Source organism: Panthera tigris, chromosome B2, assembly GCF_018350195.1.
Source record: "Panthera tigris isolate Pti1 chromosome B2, P.tigris_Pti1_mat1.1, whole genome shotgun sequence".
Lineage (NCBI taxonomy): Eukaryota > Metazoa > Chordata > Mammalia > Carnivora > Felidae > Panthera > Panthera tigris.
In genome coordinates this window covers 14,228,515-14,233,711 of record NC_056664.1, presented here as the reverse complement: position 1 = coordinate 14,233,711, position 5,197 = coordinate 14,228,515, and the positions used below count along the sequence as shown (strand labels likewise).

Below are 5,197 nucleotides of genomic sequence, written 5' to 3'. Positions count from 1 at the left end.
GCTGACAGCTCAGAGCCTGGAGCCTGTTTTGGATTCTGTGTCTCCCTCTCTCTCTGCCCCTCCCCCACTCACATTCTGTCTCTCAAAAAGGAATCAGCGGGAAAAAAAAAATTTTTTTTTAAAGATAGCACTCCCATGGGATCTAAGGCTGTTCACAACAGCCAAAAGGCAGAAGTGACTCAAGTGTCCGTTGACAGATGAACAGATCAACAAACTGTGGTACATACATTATTACTCAACATACACAATATTATGCGCCGGCTTCGGCCGCACATATACTAAATTTGGAACAACACGGAGAAGATCAGCATGGCCCCTGTGCAAGGATGACACGCAAATTCGTGAAGCGTTCCATATTTTCATACACACGATAGAACACTACTTGGCAATGAGAAAGGATGAAGTCTGGCCTTTTGTAGCAACGTGGATGGAACTGGAGAGTGTGATGCTAAGTGAAATAAGTCTTACAGAGAGAGATACCATATGTTTTCACTCTCAGGTGGATCCTGAGAAACTTAACAGAAGACCCTGGGGGAGGGGAAGGAAAAAAAAAAACTTAGAGAGGGAGGGAGGCAAACCATAAGAGACTCTTAAAAACTGAGAATAAACTGAGGGTTGATGGGGGGTGGGAAGGAGGGGAAGGTGGGTGACGGGCATGGAGGAGGGCACCTGTTGGGATGAGCACTGGGTGTTGTATGGAAACCAATTGGACAATAAATTTCATATTAAAAAAATAATAAAATAATATATATGTACAATATTATCTAGGCTTAGAAAGCAAGAAAAGTCTGGCACAGGCTACGATATGGATGAAACCTCAGGACATGATGCCCGGTGAAATAAGCCAGTCACAAAAACACAAATACTAAAGAATTCCACTTACGTGAAGTCGTTAGAGCAGTAAAATTCCTAGAGACAGAAAGTTGAATGGTGTTTCCCAGGGGCTGGGGGGAAAGAGGAAGGGAGTGTTATTGTTTCATGGGAACAGGGTTTCAATTTGCAAGAGGAAAAGAGTTCTGGAGAACGGTTGCACACCTAACTGGCTAAGATGGCCAGTTTTATAGCGTGTCTATCTTTACCGTAACGTTTTAAAAAGGGAAGCCAAAGCTTTGAGCAGTGGCGGCAAAGCAGCCAATGAGGTTTATCCGGGACACGACTGGTGCTAATTAAAAAGCGACGCCAAAATCTCCTATGTCCTCCCCTTCAGCCAAAAGCATCACACACGCCAGCCCACCTGGACCTCCTAAAGTCCAGCCTTAGAAGGCCAGCCTGGGTCGTGTTAAAACCCTGCCATGAGCAAATCCCTTCCAGCTAATGGGAAACTTTCCATCTCTGCATTGCTGTAGCCCCGTAATCAAGACTAAATCTCAGTCCCAAACTGTGTTGCAGAAGAATGGTTTTACATGTAATGGGGTTACCACATAGGGAGAAATTCAAAAAAGCTTCCAGCTGTAGTAATATTATTTCTTGATCTGGGTGGTGGTTACATAAGTATGTTTACTCTGTGATAATTCATCGAGCTATACAATTAGGATTTGTGCACTTTTCTGAATGTAAATTAGGCTTTGATTTTTTTTTTAAGTTATTGAAAATTTTTCCAGCCCTGCTTTGTTATTGCTTCATTCGTTTGTACGGTCGTTGGCCTCTCACAAGATGATGAGTTCCCGAAAGCCTCGGAGAGCCTAGCAGAGTGCTAGACTTTTATTACAAGCTTCATATTTGCCTAGTGACTTCATGGAAGTGTGGAGATCCAGGGGTTATCAGAGGGAAGAGGGTAGTGGGATCGTTTTCTGAAATCCTTTGACATCAGTAAAACGAAAGCTTCCTGACCCCAAAGCTGGACCTCAAGAATACAGCCACGGCAATCAGCACAGGCTTATAGAGCAAACTCAGCTGTGCTCATGATAACCCACACTCTGGGAAGGTAACAATTTTGATATTAAACATAGATAGATAGATAGATAGATGCTAGAGAATAAGATGATAGATAGATAGATAGATAGATGGATAGATAGATAGATTGAAGATAGATAGGAGACAGATGATAGAAATATATATTAAGATATTTTTAAAATATGTATGTACATATATGTATATACATGTACACACACACACACACAAACACACACCCCCCAAAAGTGTCAATAAAGCCTAAACCCAGCTTCCCCACAAGAAGAATTAACACGATGGGGTGAAAACTAGAGCCTATATTGAAAAATGGCTTAAACCAAAATAGATTTGCATGTGGCAAGCTCTGTTGACAAGGTCTGTGATGGCAGATTCTTAAGGAAAGTCAAAATTTCAGCCAAAGCTCCTTGATCTTGAAAATGCTGAGGATTACCAATACTCAACCGATATTACTCAACCAATACCAAGAAGTAGAGGGTTGACCCTGAAGGAGAAGGGCTAGAAACAAGGTACCTCCACGGGGGTGAGGTAGAGCCCCCCCCCCCAAACCACTGATAGGAGGTGCTCAGTTTGATGCCTTTCGCCGGAGAAGACCTTCGAACCTGGAGACACTCAGCCGTAATACAATCTCACGCACCGGGATGTGGGGAGTGGGTGCTGTTTGCGCTTCAGCTATTTGTACGCAGGCCCAGGAAGAGTCCCGCCTGGCAGAGCTGGGCCAGCAGCACGTACAGCGTAGACCTGCCCCCCCCCCAAAGGAGCCGGAAGCTTCCCATGCTCCACCGTTGCCCTCTGCCCGTGGGCACGGACCAGAGGGAAGCCAGGGGAGGGTTTGGTGCCAGGGAGATGACTGAGGTCCGACGCCAACACCACACTTGTGTGGGACCCGTGAGATGAACAGAACTGGAGGCAAACGGCGTTCTAGTCATGACAAGAGAAGCCCTTCCGCTCCCGACAATCATTAGAGAAAATGTAAACGCAGCGTGTGGGTCAGTTTCCGATGGGGAACCAAGAAGCCCTCAGTTCTCTTTCTTCCCCCCCCCTCTCTTTCCGGTTTTCTCTTGTTTGACAAATCAAACGGAATCCCAAAGGAAAAGCACGGGAGGAGGGAACGGTCTTCCTTCTCCAGGCAGATTTATGGCATTCTGGATGCAGCTTGCGTCTGTCAGGCCAAAATGGTTAGGGTGGGCTAATCCAGTAGAATTACAGCTTCCTATAATGGGGAAAGTTAAATAGACAAGCTCGCCTACCCCGAGGAGAACGAAGCAGAGGTCAGTGCTTGCTGGCTTTGAACATGAATGGCCCCTTCCCCTCCGTCCCCTTTCACATGTGGCCCGGCAACAGTAGCAGACAGATGCGACACAAAGACAGACACACCTGATTAACCATGAATACAACAGCTGTCGCTTCCCCACCGCCGCCACTATCCACAGCCTGTCTCTTTCCGCTCACTTTTTTCCCTTTCTTTCAGCTAGCGCGAGGAAATTAAACCCACCATTAAAACCCAAGTTAGTGGGAGGGTGTCAGCAGCCAGGCCTTTGTCTCTGTGCTCACAGCCTTGTAATAGGTACCTTCTGATTTGTGCTTTCATGTGAGGAAGAGTTGCGGACTACTGCCGAGGGCCCAGTCAACTCAAAACCTGAGACCCCGAGAAAGGCCAGCGGTGGGTGAGGCAAGATGTCACCGACTCAGATGGGGAAGGAGAAAGTAGACAGAGCAGCACATTGGGTGTGCACCTGAGAGTTTCCCCCTCTTCCCCTCCCTCCTCCTGTTCATTCTCTGGCCTCCGGTCAACCAGAATTCCCTGCTGCTAAAAACACCCACCCTGAAAACAAACTGGCAGTCATGAATTCACTGACGGGAAGTGGAACTCAAGGCAGCATTGTCTTTCTGTGAGAACTTATTTATTTTTGCCCCATTTGGAGCTCGCCTTCACAAAGAAGAATGAGGGCAAGTGTTGTTTTTTGGGTTTTGTTGTCCTCTCTTAAGTAGCCAAATCCTTGAGTTCAATTTAACTTCCCAGACCTTGAGCATCAAGTGCAGGGGGGAAATGTGAGTGTTGAAATGCAAATAACTTCGAAGGAGGTAAATAAAGGGTAATGGGATTGTGCCAAGCCTCCAGAAACCTACAGAATGGGTAATTGGAGCCCTAAGTGTGAACGCTGATTTTTCTTGGGGGGGGGGGGTTCTTTGTCCCGCCACCCCCCGCCATTTTGGTCAATTTGAGTTAATCATTTGACCTCTGTCAGCCTGCATTTCTATTTGCTTAAAACGGCTCTCTTGGTTGTCAAAAAGTCTCTTAAGTAGTGACCAAGAGAGACTAATAAAAACGATCAGAAATCACCCAGCCAACACGAAGCCTTCTAACACAATAAGGGGTTGATAACTGAGCGATTTAAGTCAATCTCGCAAAAATTCAACAAATACCCCTTAGTTCCTCAAGAGTGGGAGAGTAACGGAATAATTCAAACCTGTCATCTGAAGGCTGTTTCTAACGAAGCTTCAGCTCGACGGTATACCTCTGACTTCCACCAAGACCTCATGGACATATCTCCATCAAGATAATTAGAAAGACGTCTAACTGAAATGCCTAGAAGGTTTTGTTTCAGACAGCATAGTAGAAGTCCCAAGAGCCTCGTTTGTGTAGGACATTGGGATTCGTTCCAGAACACAAAGGTAGCCTGCCACAGTTGGTAATTTTAGACTCCTCTTTCATCCACTTGATGAATAGCCATATTCACTATCAAATCAACCTAGGGGTCCCGCCTCAGAGCGATGTGAAAAGACCTCCCTCATTTTGCCATGCAAACCTTCTCCACAATTCTTACAGTATCCAAGTGTCTCTTTTTCTTGCTTCACAGAACCCACAGTTTAAGCAGAGTAAGCCTGTCTGTTTTCAATTCTTAACTTTTCACACATGGCAAACGAGTAGAACTTTTGAACACTGCGATCATCTGGCTGATGAGCAAGCTGTTTTCCATTTCTGGCAACAAATACTTCTGGCTTATCTTGACGGGAGGAAAAGGGATGAAAATACACTCTGGTTGGATATCGTTGATAACATTTGTCATCTCTGCAGCTAAAAAAAATAAATAAATAAAATAAAATAGCTTAGAAAATGTCTCCCTCGGTGTTGCAGAAAATGGCAAAAGATGGGGCACCACCACGGAGATGCCAATTAAACTGAATTCATAAATGAATCCCATGTCCTTTCCATGACAAATGCAATATAGCATCATGAAGCGTAATGAGGGCTGGACTAGACAGGAATAAGGGTCTTTGGGTCCTG

At 45.4% G+C, this 5,197-nt stretch overlaps 1 non-coding gene across 1 annotated transcript; it reads left to right on the top strand.

Annotated features, from left to right (window-relative positions):
* The first annotated feature begins 256 nt into the window (after window positions 1–256).
* On the top strand, window positions 257–361 carry LOC122239001. The gene has a single exon (XR_006218121.1). It is a non-coding gene; the product is annotated as a U6 spliceosomal RNA (small nuclear RNA).
* Window positions 362–5,197: the final 4,836 nt, after the last annotated feature.